Below are 21,220 nucleotides of genomic sequence, written 5' to 3' on the forward strand. Positions count from 1 at the left end.
GGGCAAAATCTGGGAGGAAGGAGCTGACACATAAGCCATGGAAAGGTGCTATTGATTGGTCTTGTTTCTCATGACTTGCTCAGGCTGCTTTCTTATACAACACAGGACTACTAGCCCAAGGACGACACAATCCACAATGGACTGGGCCCTTTCAAATCAATCCTAAATTAAGAAAATGCCTATAGCTAGATAATATGGAGGAGTTTTCCCAATTGAACTTTCCTCCTTTCAGATAACTCTAGTTTGTACGTCAAGTTAACATAAAACTAGCCAGCATAGCAGCTGGGCTGTCTCTATTACTCACACCACTTGTCTCCAGAACTGCTGCATCTAGTGTGGTTACACAGTGTTACTACTACCACTTTCCTTAGGGATAAAATAAGATAGCAGAGAGAACATGCAGAATATAACACTGGTCACACTTCCAGAGAACACAGAAAAATATAAAGCAAGCACCCTGATAGGATTATGTTCATAACCAGAATTTCCCTCATCTCTAGGAGTTTCTAGACAGTGCAGAGAGTTCACACATATACACAAAGCAGATAAATACAAAGGATGTATCAGGAAGTCTATAAGAAGAGCATCCTTACCAACAAAGAATAGATAGCTGCAATTCTCCAACATCACATTTTTGAACAATGCCCTCTGAGCACAGTCTAAACATCCCCATTCTTCCTGTAAGAATTCCACAGCCTCATTCCTGAACATTAACAGGCACTGTCATGGAAAATTACTCATTTATTATGTGTTGCTGGAATTGCCCTATCACTGCAGTTTTACGTTTTTTCTCTAGTTCAGATTCTGCAGTGTATATTAAAGTGCAGTTTGGTTCCTAGAACCCTCGTAGCACTACACATCAGATATTCCTCTTTTCTTTCTTAATATTTTAAGACAGGATTTTGTTTAGTAGCACTGGTTGTCCTGGAACTCTCTTTGTAGACCAAGCTGGCCTGGAGTTCACAGAGATCTGACTGCCTCTGACTCCTCTGTGCTGGGATTAAAGGTGTGTGTCCACCATTCCCAGCTACATAATAGATTTTGTCTGTTCCATGGGATCCAATCCTCTAATCTTAACTTTACAGGATGGAGGCCTACATAGCACACATGTATACATTCAGCCAAATATACTAACACTCAAATAAATAAAAGGGAAATATAATTTTAGTAAAATTTATTTTCTAAAATATGTATATGTTGTATCTTCTTTTCTCTGTAAAACACAGGATGACATGATGGTCTCACAATCAGCAAAGATTCAGGGAATATAAGGTAAACATTTGAGGTCTAGATGCAGGTATGTACATCTTAGAATTCTATGTTGATCTCAAACAGATCCCAATGTCACATGTTAGATGGAAAATTATGATGAGTAAAACCGTGCTTCCAAATTCTATAGCTGTTGGCCTTGTTCAACTGTCTACACCTAGGACTCACCTGCCTGATTATTTTAACATGATCAGTTGAGATCCTGAGGCCTAGATATAAGGCTGTACCTTTTCTAGAAAGGAGGTAAAGTATGAAATGAAGAATGCATGGATGAATTACAAGCCAGAGATTTTTTGAAACAATAAGGAGTGTAACATCAATGCATACACAGAACATTACAAAGAACACATAGAATCAAATATATTGTGACGTTATTTTATAACAGTATCTGACAACCATGAAGTAAACAGAAAAGTTAGCATTATGTAGCATTAATATTATCTACAGTTTCCAAAAGGAGATACAGACAATACAGATAGATAATAATAATTTCAGTAATTCCATGAGGTTTTACCACAAAATAGTTAGAAATACATATCTAAATAGATGCATGTGTGACAATGCATTCTGAGGAAGGAAAAAGAGTTCCTGTGATCGAAACAAATGTGCTAAGTTACAAAAGAATTCTATTAACTCTTGATTAGTTATGAATATATTACTGCTCAACTGGAAACTTGAACCTTTTGATTTCAGCTCTATTCTTTTCATCAATATCTGAGCTCAATCATCTAACATATTTTAGGTTGCTCAGGTAAATCATTTAAGATTCTTCCTTCATTTTTCAAAAAATAAAACTCAGGGTTATAGTCTGGCTCCATCATGAAAGTGCACCGGAAATGTAAATGTAGGGGTTGGAGTAGTATCTCCAGGGCAAAAGGGCGCTCACTGTTTCTGAATAGAAAGTCTAATTCTCCCTACACTCAAGGAAACTTAGGATTTGGTGTGTCTTCTGTGCCATGGGTTTAGTGACTGTATCAGGGCTCAATGGGACTCATACATGAATACAATGCACATAAAAATGCAGATGTGCACTCCCATACTTTAATAACATTTTAAAGAAACAAAGGGAAGTCTGTCTAATATAACCTCTCTCAAAAATCTCTACTTGTAGAAAACATAGCTACACGGAAAGGACAAACATGGAGTGGGGAGACTTCCTCCTCCAAAGGATAAGAGAAGAAAGCCATTAGAAGGGACATTAATCAATGATTTCAAATAGATATCAAGCAGTATCTCTAGAAAATTCTTATAATCCACATGACACAATATATGTGGGAATGCCAGTATTGCCTTATGCAGGGCTATGGAAAGTCATACATGAATGAATCAGAACTGAAGAAGAAATGGTAAGTTCCTACAAACAAGAGAATAAATCAACCTCCTACAGTATAAAACTCGAACATACATCAAGCAAGTGCTAAGACTGAAGCAGGGAGTTTTCTCTAACAGCATCTGAGGACTGGACTGAGTACGGAATTTTCCTTTCCTTTAACAAACTTTAGGAGATTTGACTAAAGGAGATTAATACCTAGAATACAAAGAAGAGGAACACTAGAAAGTCATCACGCAAAGCTGGCTTTTATCTTATTGCCCAAAGCAGGGGAGCTTAAACCGCTGTATGCAAAGAAAAATGAAAGATCAGTTACCAGGATCTACACAGACACAGTTTCTATATTACACAGAAATGGAAGCAAAGTTAAGTTTACACCAAGAATGCAAAAGTATTTTAACACCTACAAACTAATCAATGTCACACACCAAAGATGAAGAGTCAGTAAGAGAAGAAAAATGACTATGTCAATAGATAAATGAACGTTCTCTGATAAAATATGGTATTTTCTGAGTATAAAAACCCTCAAGAATGTGAGAACAGACCAAAGATGTCAGGATTATAAAAACAAGCAGAAGCACAGCTAATGCAAACAGTTTTAAAAAAAATAGGACAAGTGGAATTACAGTGCTCTAATCAGAATTAATTCAGAGTATATCAGTGAGTACACAATTCAAGGTCAGGTAAAATCTTAATGGGGACAATATAGGATATGCATAAAAGTGGACCTTCTTGAGAGAAAAAACAGAACAAACACCTACCTCAGATTAGACTATTCATATTGTCTAGGAATATCTTGGACGGCCTGGTGGTAGCATTCATAGTGTCAAAAACTGCTATGCAGACTGGAGCTGGAGATAGTGGTATCAATGTCCACACCCAGCTACAATTGTGAACTACAATCTTAATCTGCTACGTGAGGCATGTCCACCGATGCCATAGTGCCAAGGCAATTTGTGGGTAACAGAAGGTTTTCTGGTTCAATCTGAGGCCAGCACCACATTGGAAGTGTGTGTGAAATACATGGGTTATAATGGAAACCTGGCCAAAATAAAGGTCACAGGCCCTAGAAGGAAATCCACTTCTAACGTTTGCTACATGTTCTAATGGCTTGATTCACATAGAAAGCTTGGTGCTTCTATCAGTCTATGTCAAAGAAACTTTGTTTTCAATGGGCAACAGTTATTTCAGAGACCTAAAACTAATCAAATACTGAAAAAAAACCTGACTGTTTTCTGTACAACATATAATGGGAAATTCATTTTACCACATCTAACATTATTCTCTGTGAAATTTTGCAGAATGATTTATGAAATAGAGTGTGGGAAAACCAACTTCATATTCTCCTTTTCTGTCACTTGAGCCCTACGTCACCCCTTGTTCAATTCCTCTAACATACCTTGAGTCTTTACTCTTTCTTCACCATCCGGGGTTCTTAGTTGATTCACAGGTGAGTAGATCTGTCTGGGCAGTGGGAGACCTGCATATGGGAAGGAGATGCTTCAAAAAGTATTGGGAACTTTTTATGGAACAAAAATGAAAGAAGCTTACATCTGCCAAAAAGATAAACATGAAGCAAATACAAAATAACATGGCAAATATCTTTTTGTCTGATGATTTCACTTTCCCACATAAAATGTGAAACTTAATCATACAGAGTTCACACACATGCAGAGTTGTTTTCCCAGTAACTCTGAGGAGGAGCAAGGAAGGCTGTAAGATAACTATGCTGACCAACAGAATCCAAACCGATGTACTTTTCCAAAAGGGGGTCTCTGGAAAACAGCCCAGACTACAGGGTCTAGGCAAGAAACCCACAGTCACAGAATTCAATGTCAACAAACCATGAAATAACTAACACTTTGCCCACATGTGATTTTCTTGAACTAAGGAGACATCTTTCTGATATAAGTGAGCAATCATAATTATTCAAAAAGTGCTTTCTATTTTTATTTAATCTATAGTGAGTTTTCTATTGATAAAATAGGGGGGGTCTGACATTGCCCTCCCACAGCATACATACTGGTCTGGCCTTGTGAGGTATCAAAGAAACTTTTAGGAAAAATGGCTAACGGAGGTGCTTATTAATATATCACAGTGGATATCTTTGGTTAGGTGTTGTTTTAGTACCTGGTTCCTCTCTTGTGAGCCTCCTATCCACTAACTCCCCCCCACTCCCACCCTCCAACTCATGGCCAGTTTAAGTCTGGATCCTTCCAGATACCTCTGGCTGTTTTTTCTCTCATACTGCAAAGCCCAAAGCTAACGCATAAGCACTACCTGCCCAAGAAACAAAAAAAAAAAAAAAAAAAAAAACTTCCTAAAATGCTAGGAGTTGTAGTTCTCGGAAAAATAACAAACTCTTAGGGTAATGTATATAGGTTTGTCCTTAGAAATCCCTGTAACATGAGACCCAAGTCCAAAGCTTGATCAGTATTTAATATTTAATGATGATTGCCCAAAAGGTGGTATGGATTTTTCTCAGGCAAACCTCAAGTTAACATAACCTACAATAAATCTTCTACTCAACCACACCTTAGAGCAGTCATGTCCTCAGTTTTCATTCAGACCTAAGGCTTAATAACAGTTGTAACTCAAATTGTAAAGACACCTTTCTGACTGCTATATTTACATCAAAGAGTGCATACAGCTAAGATGGAAAATAAATGAGTAAAGCTTTGCACCACAAAATTTAAAGTTTACAGGTGTATAACTATGGTGCTTTATAACATATTTTTGACTCAATTAAATATGAACTAATGCTTGATATGACTAATATCTGCAAAACTCTCTGAGGAGGCCTATTCTCCGGACTAGTGTGATGGAACTGGGGAGTTAAGAAAGCATGGATGAATTTGAATTCGAGCTTTGTAACTGCCAAAGCAAAGAGAACTAAGCATGCAAACTACAGATACTGCAAATGCTCTACGAGATTATTTTAGGGAAATATTCTGGCAACCATAAAATAAGTGAAAACATCAGGATAATACCCAGTTTGTAGGATCTCAAACTTCCTGATACTGCTAAGATATCCGCAACAGAATTGTAAGAGCAGCATCTTTAAGAGCGGCTGTGCAAAATACACTGCCGCTGGGCTCCCGCCCATTTCCCAAGTCCCCAAGCTCCTCTGACCTGGGAGGTTCCCCCTGCTGTGCTGCTGACCCTTTGAGAATGAGCCCCCAAGGCAACTGAGGCTTAATGGAGTTTTCAGGTAACCCAATAAAAGCCGGGGTCTTCCACCCCCACTTCCAGACCCTGCAGCTCCCCGAGTCCTTCAGGGAAAGGTGGAATTTCCTGTCACTCAAGCTTGCTTTCTTAGAGAGGCTCCTCCTGTACCCGCCCAACATAGTCCACTTCCGGTTAAGCGATTCCTTTTAATCACCTTACTAAAGGCTTTTTATACTTAATTAGCTTCCAATACTTCCCAGTTGGCTTTATTTTTTTAACCCCCTAAAGCCATCTGATCAGGCAGGGGTGTCCACCCATTAGTAACAGCTCCTCCCTCTCAGTATTGTGCATCCCGCCACACAGCTCTGGCTGCCAAGCTGAACTGAACTTGCGCTTTGCTCTGCCCAGCCTCCCCTATACTAGATGCCAGGATAGACCAGATTTGGATCAAATAGGATGATGCACTCGGTATCTGCCCTCCAACTTGGGTTCTGATCCCTTCCCACCTCGGAATACCAGCACCCTGGGCTGAAGGAAGGAATGGAGGAACTAAAGAGCAAATGAAGGAACTCTGATCTCTTTCACTCCCTCCCTCCCTCCCTCCCTCCCACCACTTCTCCCTCTTTCTCTCCTGATGCTCAGATCCTATTCTCCAAAGTAAAACAAAGATCGAACATCATTGCCTGTAAGCACTAATCTTATCTGTATCCCCTAAGAAAAGCAGTTTAAATATTCAATATAGAGAACTAAAAAAAAAAAAAAAAAAAAAAAAAAAAACAAAACAGAGTCATGTTCAAGGAGTTCAAAGCTTGTAAAGTATGTTAATAAACTCAAAATAGCAACAAAATGATTCATGGGCAAGAAAATAAAAGCCAATACCTGAAGGAAGTAAGATCAATGTAGAATATGAAAAAACAAAACAAAACAAAACAAAAAACCCCAAACTCAAATGAAAAAGATAAGAATGCAGTAAGCTAAATAATAATAACTCAAAGAGATTAAATGGGACACAGACTGACTTCAAGAGAAGGTAGAGGCACTGAATAACTCAAAGAAAATGATGAATGAATTAAAATAGAAGGCTACATGTGAATAGGCCTACTTAAAGGTAAAAATGAAATGCCAGCTGCACATTCATTATGAAATATTCTAAGTTTTAGACACAGTAATTCACCCTGGAAAGTTTGCTGGGGGCTGGATAATCATTACCATCATTATGTAAATGAAGCGACACTAAAAAATCATTTATATCCTTCCCACACAGACATTCACTACTACCAGTCAGATAATCTGGAAATATAATCTTAGCAATATTGAACTGGGAAAAGACATTTGAAGAATTCAGGATTTTGGCAGGAAATAGGGATCTCAATTGGTCAGTCTTCCCATTAACAGCCTAGTGCTGAATTCATTCTGAGTTATACAACTGTCACCACTAGATGGGGAAATTGTCCTTTAGTTAATTCAGAAAAAAAATTACAGGGGTTGGGGATTTATAAAGCTCAGTGTAGAGCACTTGCCTAGCAAGCTCAAGACCCTGGGTTCGGTCCTCAGCTCCAGAAAAAAAAAAAAAAAAAAGGAAAAAATTTACTCTTCTGGGATGATGCTAAACATGTTTTTATTTAAATGACACAAATTCCTTAAGAAAATTCAGTGATAATGCAGAAAGGTGGGGATGTCAGAGATGCAGAAAATAAGCAATGTTTATGGGCACTGTCATGAACAAGTCAGTTAGTTACACTATGCCATCTATAGCTCTGGGAATGTTAAGGAAGAGCAGGGAGAATGGAGTAAGAAGAAAAGGTCAGATGGGCATGACATGCCATTCTCCAGATTCCATACAACTATTGTAATCAGTAACTCACAGTAACTGTACTTCCTGAACTGACCTCATTCAAGACCAACCCTAGCCACTATCAGTCTCAGAAGGGGAGAGGGACACAGGGCCCTCACACTGACTGTAGCTATAGGTAGATTTTAGGAGATGGCGAATCACTGTGCTTAGTTGTGTCTCACCTGCTGAGACAACCAGCTTTCAACACATAGTTCCAAAGCCACAGTCTCACCGATGGTCCTGATAAATCATGATGTGTCACAAAACAAAATGAATAGAAATGAATATGAGAGTGAGAGAAAGGGAGAGGAAAGGTTAGTTGGAAGTATGGACCAGAATTGTAGTGAGTAAAGAATTACAGTGTGCACTACAAGAGTTATTCCATGCAAAATGACAACTAACAATAATTGATAATAATAACCACAATAATCTGTAATTTCATTTTTAATGTTTTTATCTGACATGGAATCAGGTAATATTATCTATATTAGTAGTCTGGAAGCCTTCCTTCAATTTTACATCCAGGAATATTTTAAGCAGCTTCAGGATTAGCCATTTTCTGAGTATTGACAGAATTCTGTGATGAGTTATTAAACTGCTTCCCAGATTTTTGAATGAGTGTGCATTTATTACTGCTTTAATGTTGTTGCTGTTAATTATCCATTTGTTGTATGTTGGTGTAATTTTGGTATGTGGTATGAATCAGGGTATTTGCCCTTTTAGAGTCTCCAATGTAGTAGTAGAGGTCCTTAACATCAGTAGGTGACAGATGTCTTTGTACATTTATGTCTACTGAATGGGTTGTGCAGTTAGCTTGGTTATTTCTCAAGTCAGTGGTGACAAAAAAGTCCAGTATAAATACTATTTGGGAGATGCAGGCAATATCTTTTGTAAGTTCCATCTCACCCCAATCAGAACGGCCATTACTAAATAAATTAGCTTTGACATGATTGTTAGGAAAGGGACACTATTATATGCTACTTATGGGAGTGTAAACTAGAGTAGGCACTTTGGAAAATTGTCTAGATTTTAAAAAAAATATAAAAACTGAACTACCACAGACACTACAATGTTTAGCAATTTGTAGATGTTTTCCTGATTGTTCTTTATAATTCTCTGTGTACACTGATACATGCCTGCATAGGCTTGGGAAAAGATATTACAGAATTACCATAGTCTTTTTACAGAGTCTAGCTAAGAAATAGATTTTTCATGATTATAATGAGGACCAGATTTCTCTGGTGTGTTCTGAGGTTCAAGCTGTGTTGTCATGATCATGACAGGTTAAGAGGCATCTCAGCTCTGCAAGGAGGTGGGAGCTCAGAAACACAAACCCAGAGCTAAGGTTTGTTCTGAAAGCTCAGGGTTCTGAGTCCATACCTTCCAAATGACAGGGCTAATTGTTTCACACTGTGGTGAGTTTTATGTTTCCCAGCTTGTATTTATGCACAACAAACAAGCAAACAAACAATATCACCAGCTAGTAGTTTCTGCATATGTGAGTGGATTAAATGCATTAGTGATTAATAAAGCATCTGAGATGAATTAAGGAAAGAAATGAAAGCCTTTTCCCTTGGAGTCATTTAACTGAGTGAGTCCACATTTGAATTCTCTACTTCATGCTCTCTGTTCATTCCATACTCTATCTATTGCATGAGTTTGAACCTTTGCCTTCCTGAAAGCTGTCTTGTGAATGAATCCCTCTGTCTTCTGTCTCTGTGTATGTGTCTTTTTGTTATCTCTATGTGTCTGTCCTTAACAAAGAGCTTCGCTGTCTTTATTGAACAGCAATGAAAGCATCACATGGGGGAAGGAATGGGATACTTTACAGAAATCTTAAAGGGAGTTTTTTTACAAGGGATTAAGTCACTGACTCCAACTGACCTTAACTGATCAAGATAACAAACTGTATTACAAGCATCACTGTTTATCAACCAATATTCATAAAGGCATATTCATTTTAGAAGTTTGCTTTCAGCCTCTATATTTGATGTTTTCAGTAAAAGATATACATCCTCATAGAATATAAGATATATTCTTATAATATTGCATTGCCACACTTATGGTTCTGCCAATAGGTAAGAAAACTACAGAGCAATACTCCTGGAATTCCTGTTATCTGTACTTTCTTGCAACATGTTTGTAAGAAAAATAAACATTAAAAAGGGCTATCTTATAAACATATGAAGACAATCTTAATGAATTCTCTAAATTATGGGAGAGGTAGAATCCCATTTGGATATCTCTTATCCAGAAAATAAGTTTCATGTACAAGAAAGGACTGAGTTTCATCCAATTGACTTCTTGGCAAAAGGAATCTAATGGAAATACCTAAACAATCCAGACTGTTGCTACCAAATAGGTTGCTCTCTACAAACTGATGGCAAGCCCACAATGCTGAAGATGAGACACACACAACTCACTGAATATGGAGAGGTCAAGCTGATGCCTGCATAACTCCTATGTTCTAATATCCTTGATTTGGGAAGGTATTTTGCAGACTACATAAAAGAAATGTGAACCCCAAGGCAATTAAAAAGCCTTTGATCTATAATCTGTTCTTACTGCAAAATATTCTATGGCAATGGTGGTACAAAGCTTTTGGGCGTAAACAATCAGTGTCTGGTTTGGTTTGAATCAAACACAAAAGACACAATTTATAAATGATGTATATCTGTATGTAATGTGTGTATGGACATGAGCAGTGCTCATGTAGCTCAAAGGGGAAACGGGAGCCCATGATTTGGAATGACAACTCGATGTAGACTAGTCCGGCCTCAAATACACAGGGATATACCTGCCCCACTGTTCTGAGAGCTGAGATTATAGGCATGCACTACGACACCAGCATCATTTGCCTACTTATAACTATACAATCATGCAATGTAATCACACTTATCTCTAAACAACATAATTTATATTCCAGAAAACACCTTTTGACTACATTTCCATTTATATAACATAACAGTAGCATCTTAATAACCAGAAATATCCAAAGCTATTTCTTATCTATAGGGTAAAGGGGGTCCTTATGGTCACAGATACGCTCTAGGGAAACTAAAAATGTAAACCACTCAGGGTTTTCTCTTCAATGGAAGTGATGTTTTCTGACCGAAAAAGAAGTAAAAAGGATGGAGTTAGCTACTTGGCGACCCGTGTGATATAAGTAGGGCCAGGCAGCATATGAATCTCCCAGAATATTATGCTTATTCCAGACTCTACACTGTTAAGGCATTGTTTCTCAGTCAATAGAATCCAACCTTAGGGGACATGTCACATGTACTTTATAGCATGGTGACCTGTGTTTATCCCGGGGACTTCTATGCTCTTTAGCTATAGAACTCACATTTGTTGAATAGTCACATGTACTTTACAATACTTTCAATGTAGTCATACCTTAAGTTTTATTGTGCACAGAGGATTGAGGTAATTGTTATCAGGAAAAATTTTCCCAAAATTATACTACACATATAAATATGCCTAAAATAAATCACCCTGGACTCTGAATCTAAAAGTTTGAACCAACACTGGCTACTGAGTCTGTAGAGTTTACTTTTGAGTTTTGTAAAAATGTCAATCCATGAGCTCACCCAAGTTCCAGACCTAAAATCCTACCAATCTCTCCCTGAGAAATTTCCACTCTGGAAAATTCTACCCTCATATAAACCTGCCTTCCACTCAGGTCTCTCCTGCCTCTCATCTGAGCAGATGCAGCCACCTTCCTATCCTTTTACCAATAAATCTCTTCTGTGTGGTTTGTTGTGTGCTGTACTCTTGTGATATATCTTGGCTCCTGACTGCTAGGATACCTTTCCCATCAGAGCTGTAACATCTACATTAGATGTCTCTCCTCCCCACTCCCTGGAGCTAAAATATTTGTATTGGAGATACCTTTTTCTTCAGAGCTGCAACACTTTCATAAAGTGTAATGCACAACCTAACCTCTGTCAGCACCATAATATTTAAAGAGTGCTGTTGAACTAGATTTCTTTCTTGTTTCACCTGATTATCACTCTACCACACTTAGACAAAGAACCATCTAGCCTAAACCTCAAACATAGTCCTTCCTTCTAAACAACACATTCAGACTTACACACAATCTTTCCTCTATTTTGATATTATAGCTTCGTGGTTTCTTTATCCATAAGGGACCCATATAGAATATTCTTTATTACCATTCAGAAAAATGTTTCATAGAAAATTGCAGTAAAACCCACCAGAAACTTGAGACTAGAACTTGTGGGACCCAAACACTAACTCCTGCAATACACCATTAAGAAGCAGCAATAACTTGAGCTGTCAGAGTGACTCAGTGGCCAACAGGCTCTGTCTGAGAAACAACTGTCAGCAGTTTTCAGAATCTAATATGTATAGTAAACACATTGATAGGCTATGCAGCTCTGTTTAGTAAAATGTTTGAAAAAGAGGAATAGAGGGAAATGGGTTCTACATGTCAGACAATAAAATATTTAGAAATAAAGGAAGCAGACCCATATATCTTCAGTAACAGCAAAAATCTGGGTAAGACAGAATGGAGACAGGTTGTGCCACACAAGAGCCACATAATTAAAGGCTACAGTATGGCTATCAGAAAAAGAGTATGGCTAAGAAACACTCTAGATAAGAGTTTATTTTTTATATATATATTTAGTTAATTAGGCTTTTTTAAAGGCAGGGTTTCTCAGTGTATCCGTGGCTGTTCTAGAACTCACTCTATAAATGAGTCCAGCCTTGAATTCAGAGATCCAACTGCCTCTGCCTCATAATTCTTGAAAGTGAAAGTGTGTACTGCTATTGCCTGGCTAAAGATTTATTTATTTTTATGTGTATAACAGTTTTGGCTGCATATATCCATGTTCCAAAAGTTTGTACATAGTACTATGCAAAGTCAGAAGAGGTCATTAAATCCTCTAGAACTAGACTCATGGACGGTTGTGAGCCACCATGTGGGTGCTATAAACCAAATCTCAGTCTTTCGCAAGAGCATCAAGTGCTTTTCACTGCTGTGCCATCTCCCCAGTCCCTAGATAACATTTTGGAAAAAGGGAAATAACACATTGCGTATTCTAAATATATAACATTCCTAGAAAAAATAGACATTACACTGATCTTGAATGTATTTACTAGAGAAGCAGACATTTTTTTTCGAATATTTAGCCTTCTTTCTTCAGATATTAAGGATGCAAAGGGCGTGAAGGAAGGCTTTAAAAGCTACACCAATGAGTATGAACAGCAATAAAGAAGACAGGTGGCTGAAGTAGCTGAAGGTAACAGACAATCAAACGCAAGACTATCAAACACAAAATGGAGAATACTGACCAATGATAAACAATGTCATCTGCTACAATGTTATTACACAAGTTTCCAAGCATGTGATGAAATCATTGAAAGAATGGTAGGGGAAAAATGGCAATGCTGAGGAATTTCCCCAACTAACATTTAGTGATGGATAATGAAGCCAAACAAAATATTTTTTACTTTTTGACATATTTTAGACATTAGCTCACTGCCATAGAAAGACCAATGAAGTTATTCCTTCTCTAGTCTCCCTTTTCACTCTAAGGATTTCCATTTATTTGTAGTTTATTTTATTTTTACCACTTTGTACTTTAGCAATCCTGTATAGGTCTTTGAGAAAATGCAAATGGTTTATTTTTATAGTGAATTGTTTACGTTAAAAGATATTTTCAAATTTATTTTTTTCTATTTTATGTATATCATGGTTCTACATGTATGTACATATGTGTATGAGACACATGAGTGAGTGTTAACCAGAGAGGTCACAAAAAATCATTTGAAACCCTAGATCTGGAGTTACTGATAGTTGTCAGCCATAATAGGTTCTGGGAAGCAAACCTGTGTCCTCTGGAAGAGGAACAATTTTCTCTTAACCACTGTTACCTTTCAAGCCCATGACAACAAATTTGGGCTTCCTTTTTCTAAACCTGATTGGTCCTAATGACTTCTGCACCTGCCCTGAGCCAGCTTCCTTTTTCACATCTGTCTAACAAAGGCTTTGTGGCTTTTCAGCACCTGGACATTCTATTCCAGCCTCTCCATAATTGTACTATTCCAGTTAGTAATTCATAAACTGTTATTCTTTATTCCTTACATGTGATCTTGTTATCATGTTCTACTAGGTAAAGGTGGGCTTTTCTGCTTTAGAGATATCAGAGAAGAAAGTTGCCAATGAATTTTGATTTTCGTGTCTGTACATTCTGCCAGCAGAAGTCTGTGAAGTTTTCTGTCCCTTCCCCTTGCTGGTACCTCGGACTGTTACATATTATGAATCTAATGTCAATCAATGATGTAGGAAAATTATCTAATTTCCTTTGTTGCAGATATGCTTTTCTATTATAACTGTCAACATTTTTCATGGGAGAAGACACATCTTTCCATAACATCATCTCAGTAATTGGTTAAAGAAGAAGCATTACGAATTTCCATTTAAAGAAAAAATGGGGCTTCTGATTTCTGCCTGCGCCTGGAATTCACTCTGTGCCACAACTCTCTGCATCCAGATCCCCCGGGGAGAAAGCATGTAATATTGTAAAAATGGCCTTCTTGCTCAAAGCAATCTACATCATTCAATGCATCATTCAATACAATCCCCATCATAATTCCAACTCAATTCTTCATAGAGTTAGAAAGAGCAATTTGCAAATTCATTTGGAATAACAAAAAATTAAAAAAAACATAAAAAACCCAGGACAGCAAAACCTATCCTCAACAATAAAAGGACTTCTGGGGGAATCACTATCCCTGAACTCAAGCAGTATTACAGAGCAAGCGTGATAAAAACTGCATGGTATTGGTACAGAGACAGACAGATAGACCAATGGAACAGAATTGAAGACCCAGAAATGAACCCACACACCTATGATCAAATGTTTTGACCTATGTTTTGACAAAGGAGTTAAAACCATCCAATGGGGAAAAAAAAGGTTAGTATTTTCAGCCAATGATGCTGGTTCAACTGGAGGTCTGCATGTAGAAGAATGGTAATCAATCCACTTTTATTGCCCTGTACAAAGCTCAAGTCCAAGTGGGTTAAGGACATACACATAAAACTGTACTCAAACTATTAGAAAAAAATGATGGGAAGGGCCCTGAACTCAGGCACACTGGGGAAAATTTCCTCAACAGAACATCAATGGCTTATGTTCTAATATTAAGAATGGACAAATGGGACTTCACAAAATTTCAAAGCTTCTGTAAGGCAAAGGACACTGTTATTAGAACAAAACAGCAACCAATAGATTTGGAATAGGTATTTACCAAACCTACATCGAATAGAGGGCTAATATGCAATATATATAAAAACTCAAGAAGTTAGTCTCCGGAGAATCAAATAACGCTATTAAAAATGGGGTACAGAGCTAAACAAAGAATTCTCAACTGAGGAATATTGAATGGCTGAGAAACACCTAAAGAAATGTTCGACATCCTTAGTTATCAGGGAAATGCAAATCAAAACAACCCTGAGATTCCACCTCACGCCAGTCAGATTGGCTAAGATCCAAACTTCAGGCTAAGATCTAAACTTCAGGTGACAACGGATGTAGAAAAAGATGAGCACTCCACCATTGGTGGGATTGCAAGCTAGTACAACCCCTCTGGAAATCAGTTTGGAGGTTCTTCAGAAAATTGGACATATTACTACCTGAGGACCCAGCTATACTACTCCTGGGTCAGATGGTAAGATGTTCCACTATCTTCATAGCAGACGTATTTATCATAACCAGAAGCTGGAAAGGACCCAGATGTCCTTCAACAGAGGATTGGATACAAAAAAATGTGGTAGATTTATACAATGGTACTACTCATCTATTAAAATAATGAGTTCATGAAATTCATAGACAAGTAGATGGAACTGGAATATATCATTCTGAGTGAGGTAACCCATTCACAAAAGAACACACATGACATGTACTCAATGATAAGTGGATATTAGTCCAAGAGGTCAGATTACTCAGCACACAATCCACAGAACACATGAAGAGGAATGACCAAAGTGGGGAAGCTTCACTATTTCTTAGAAGGTGGAACAAAAATATTCATAGGTGGAAATATGGAGACAAAGTTTAGAGAATAGAGTGAAGGAAAGGTCATCCAGAGACTGTCCCACCTGGTCATACAGCCCATATACATGCAGCCACCAAACTCTGACAATATTGCTGATGCCAAGAAGTACATGCTAATAGGACCCTGATATAGTTGTCTCCTGAAATCCTCTGCCAGAGCATGACAAATACAGAGGTAGGTGCTGCCAGTCAACCATCTCTTAGAAGGTGGAACAAAAATATTCATAGGTGGAAATATGGAGACAAAGTTTAGAGAATAGAGTGAAGGAAAGGGGGAAAATGTAGAATAGAAAGGGGGAAAGTAGAGAATAGAAGGATGGAGAATAGGGTCCCAATTGGAGGAGTTAAAGTATTGAAGGAGCTTAAGGTGTCTGCAACTCCATAAGAACAATAATACCAACCAACCCAAGCTCCCAGAGACTAAACCACCATCCAAAGTGTACACATGGACAGACCCATGGCTCCAGCTGCATATGTAGCAGAGGATGGCCTTGTTGGGCACCAATGGGAAAAAATTTGGTCCTGCCAAGTCTGGATCCCCTAGTGTAAGGGAATGTCAGGGCGGGGACGTAGATAGGGGTGGGCCTGTGGGTAGGGAACACCCTAATAGAATAAGGGGGAGGTCAGATGTGATAGGGGGTTTAAGGACAGTAAACCGGGGAAGGAAATAACATTTAAAATGTAAATAAAAGTATCTTATAAAAAAAGAAAAAATTGAAAACAGAAAAGTGCTATACTAAAAACTGCAAAACAAAATGGGGAATACACAGGTGTCTGTGTGTATAAAAGTCACACAATATAGAGCTAGAAATCTGCACTATAAAGAACCACCATGATACCCCTTCCTCATAAGATTCAGAACATGTGATATTTAGAAAAAATATTGTTTTTCTGTCTATTACTTTTAATGCACCTAATGTGTGGACAAGAAAAAAATTCCTAGGGGTGGGAAAGATGTAGCAGTATTTAAAAGTACTTGCTGTTCTTATAGAAAATATCAGTTCAGTTTTCAATAGCTACTTAGTGATTCACAAGGTTTCTTAGGCACATATATAATTCAAATATATACATGTCAGCAAAACATTCATACACATAACTTAAAATAGGTCTAAGATCTTTGTTAAAAATTATAAAAAGGCTTTGATCTTAAAATAAATTTGAGTATTCTGAGCAAAGATGTTCATTGTAGAACACTTAGGGAGATACCTTGCATTTAAAATTGGACCAAACTTTCTTTCAAATTTTCTGAAAAAAAAAATTAAAAATAGAGAAACATATTCTAAATATTGACAGTCAGACTGCTCTTTTCCTAAATTCTTTATTGCCTCATTATCTATTTGTCCTACCTTCTGCATGGAGTGCAGTTTAGGTAAGCTGCTGTCAGTCCCTGTAAGGCCATAGTTATTAGAGTGTGGCTTCTTCTGAACAAAGAGTGATCTCCATTCATATGATGTTAGTAAAACACAAAAGGCCTCCAATATTAGTGTTATCCAAAAGATTTGCTAGTTTACTTGTCTTACAGTACTTCAGAAGATGTCTCCTGAGAGGCTCTGCGAGAGCCCTACTGATACAGATGAGGATGCTTGCAGTTAACCATTGGACCAAACAAGGAGACTCCAATGGAGTTGTTAAAGAAAAGACTGAAGAAGCCGAAGGGGTCTGCAACCCCATAGGAAGAACAACAATATCAACCAACCAGACCCCACCAGAGCTCCCAGGGACTAAACCACCAACCACTGAGTACACATGGAGGGATCCATGACCCCAGCCACATATGTGCTGAGGAGAGTATTGTTCAGTCAATAGGAGGAAAAGCCTTGGTCCTGTGAAGGCTTGTTTCCCCAAGGAAGGAGAATGCTAGGGTGTTGAGGTAGGAGTGGGTAGATGGGTGTGGGATCATCCTCACAGAAGCAGAGGGAGGGGGAGGAGGTATGGGAGAGAGGGAGGAAGGGGATAACATTTGAAATATAAATATATAAAATGTCCAAGAAAAATAAAATAAAAAAAAATGGAAAAAAAGATGTCAGCTATTGGATCATCATCACTTATGCATAAGTGTTGGTATTTGTGCTTATTTCAGAGAACCATTATCTATGGTAATTATGAGAAGTTTGTATTAAGAACAAGTAGGTTTGAACATACCTTTAATCCGAACACTCAAGAAGTATATGCAGATACACCTCTGTGAATTAAAGGTTTTTCTGGTCTACACAGGGACTTGCAGAACAGTAATGTCTACATAATAAGACCCTGTCTCCAAAACAAAACAAAACTCAAAAAACAACAAGACTTAATATTTTTTTAAATTATAAATGTACAGAAAATCTTCAGTAAAAATATTTGCATATAAATTACCAAATATGAAAGAAAAAAGACTATGAGTTTAAAAGAGAGCATGTGGGTGAGGATTCATCTGAGAGTTCATGTGGAGGAAGGGAGGGAAAGAAAGGAAGTGAGGAAATGATATAATTCTAATTTCAAAAAATATTTAAAAAATAACAATGAATATTTTTCTAGTTCAATAATCAAATATAATGATGGAGACAAAATGTAGAAATCTGAAGAATGTGACCAGGCTCTGTGATGATCCTTCAGTTCTTAATACTTCAGAAAATACTTGTTGCAAAGAAATCATATAGTTGTACACCACTATGTTATCTTTTTGTCCTTTTGTAAACTGGAAATTCCACTTTACAGAATTTTAAAAAGTGCCTTGAATTTGTCAAATCTTTTATCTAGCACTCAAATTGTAGACACAGCAGAATTTTCATCCTAAAGGAAAAAAAATACAAGACAATTTTTTAATCAAGGCTCACCTTTTATTTACATTCAAAACAGTCATCCTCAAGTTAAACTCTACAACTAGCAAAAATGTGAAAAGCTTTATATAGATAACTTGTGGATGTCAAAGCACATGCCTGCTCATGTGCAGCTAGCAAATTCCCAAATCTATGCAGGAAAATCATTTTTCTATATTCAATAAATTGGAGTAGTAGCAAAACTCTAGAGTATTATGATAGACCGATTATTAAGATAAAAGATTTGAACATTAAGCAAGCTGGTACATTATAGCAAGCAAATTAAAACCAATACATGGATTTGACATATATTTTGGTAGAGGGAGTAAGAATTTTGGAGTAAATATGAAAATATTATTTGGAACAATTTCTGTAATCCAGTATTCATGTTTGTTGATATGCAAAACAGCTGGTTAGCTAGATCTGGAATAAATTGTTTCTGTGTTTTATCCAAGTGATTTTATGCTAACTTTTATCTATTTATTATTGCCACATCCACACTGATGAACCCAAGACAGGAGACAAGTAGTTATGGACTGTTCCCGGACTGGGACATCAACCATCTTGAGAAAGTTCTTATTTACTTCATGAATGAAAGCCTCTTTGCTTGATAATTTTGGTTATCATTATTGTTATTGTTTTTGTTGTTGTTGGTGGTGGCATGTGTATGAATGCTTTGCCTGAATGTATGTATGTACGCCAGACCTTACAGAGTCTAAAGAAGAGTGTCATATTCTCTTGAGACTACAGTTACAGATGGTTGTGATCTTCTATGTTGTTGTTGGGCATCCATCCTTGGTCCCTTGATGAACTACCACTCCGTCTCATGATTGATGGTTTCTCTTTTTTGAGATAAATTCTTTCCCTGTATACTTGGAAATCCTGGAATTTACTATGTAAACCAGTCAAGACTTAAGAAACACAGAGATATAAATGCCTTTGCATTCTGAGAACTGGGATTAAAGTCATGGTGTCTGTTCGAAGCAGTAAAACCCTAGAGAAGACAAGTGTTTACTTTTAAATCTTCCACCAGTGTTTTGCCTTGCTTCAAACCCCACTAATCCAGGGATGAAAATTATTTGTGAGACATTTTTAAGGCACCATAACTGTATCTTGTGTTTGTCTTAAAAATGGATCATAAAATAGAGAATTAAAAATGTAAATTCACAATTGGTGTTGCTTTTTTTTTCTCTCACTTTTCATTTTATTGAATTGAGCAAGTAAAAACAATTTGTTCTTCTACCCACCTATTCTGTTTCCATATTTCCTTCAAGCTCCCGTATATGTACATATATGTAGGGTTTTTTTTTATTAACTTGAGTATTTCTTATATACATTTTAAAGTTATTCCCTTTCGGTTTCGGGCAAACATCCCCTAATCCCTCCCTCCTTCTATATGGGTGTTCCCCCTCCCCATCCTCCCCCATTGCCACCCCTCCCCCAACAATCTAGTTCACTGGGAGTTCAGTCTTAGCAGGACCCAGGGCTTCCCCTTCCACTGGTGCTCTTACTAGGATATAATTGGTGTTTCTTTAATGAGCTTTCTTTTGTTTGAGAAAGCAATTTAAAAAATTATCTAAAGAAAGGAAGATAATTCCTGTTCCAGAAATTTAGCCCCAAATCATATGGTTTCATTAATATGGCATAAAGAGAGGGAGAATATAACAACTGCAGAGCCTGCAGAAGACAGGATGGAATGGTGGTACAAACTTACATATCAGTGACAGACATTCTCCAAACGAGTGTATCAGTGAACGACACTGAGCTCAAGGCTAGAATCTCATGATTCACTGTCTAGGAAACATTCATTTTTCTACACAAAAATGTTACCCTTTATTAGAAAACAAAAATGAAACAAAATGAAAAACCTCAAAAATGAACATGAAAGATTACTTTTCCCTGCAATGTATGTTATGTCATTTCTAAAGTTCCATATCCCAGGCTGTAGCTTTATATAGTTCAGGCTGAATCCTTGGCTAGTTTCAGGGAGGTGTTCTAATCCAATCAGGGCCCAGAATTTCAATATCTCCACATTTCAGTCCTTTCTAGTGCAAAGTCTGTAGTGTTTGCTCACATGTCACACAGAACAAGCACAAGACCCAAATCCCTGGTCAGAAATAGGATTTCTATGATCAATCAAGAATATTCAGTAATGGTTTGATTCCATGTTTAGGAATGATAGTCTATTGAGAACTTGCTAAAGTAAACATTGCTTAGAGGACAGAAAAATGTGTTTCCTCCCAGGTTGAGTAAAACTCGGTTATTTTTTCTTTGAGTATTTTCATTTTAAATTTATTAATTTTCTAAGACAGCCCTTTGTAATTCTGTTTTTCCTTAGACTTATTGGAGAATGACAACAATAGTACATAGAATGGTGCTCTGAAAACTCTTTTTGGCCCATCACCAGAACCAAATATATAGCAATACAACATCATGGAAATACTTATTGTAATGTAAGAGACTGAAACTTTTGTTGCAACTTACAGTCAAAGTTCATAACACACCTTGAGGTCATTTAAAACTGCCATCCTACTGTATACTTAGTTTGCTTGTTTGACCATTTTAAGAGACCACTATGTTCATAGCAGTCTTATTTATACTAGTCAGAAGATGGAAAGAACCCAGATTCCTTCAATGAGGAGTGGATACAAAAAATGTGGTACATTTACAAAATGGAATTCTACTCAGCTATTAAAAACATGACTTCATGAAATTCTTAGGCAAATGGATGGAATGT

At 37.3% G+C, this 21,220-nt stretch overlaps 1 protein-coding gene across 1 annotated transcript in view; it reads right to left on the bottom strand.

Moving 5' to 3' along the window:
- LOC116892786 (zinc finger protein 420-like) overlaps positions 1 to 21,220 on the bottom strand; it is a 52,002-nt gene that overhangs the window by 26,672 nt on the left and 4,110 nt on the right. Inside the window, 1 exon segment of the mRNA XM_032894659.1 lies at positions 3,999 to 4,079. The gene's annotated coding sequence lies outside the window, so the exon portion shown is untranslated.

This window comes from Rattus rattus, chromosome 2 (genome assembly GCF_011064425.1).
Source record: "Rattus rattus isolate New Zealand chromosome 2, Rrattus_CSIRO_v1, whole genome shotgun sequence".
Taxonomy (NCBI): Eukaryota; Metazoa; Chordata; class Mammalia; order Rodentia; family Muridae; genus Rattus; species Rattus rattus.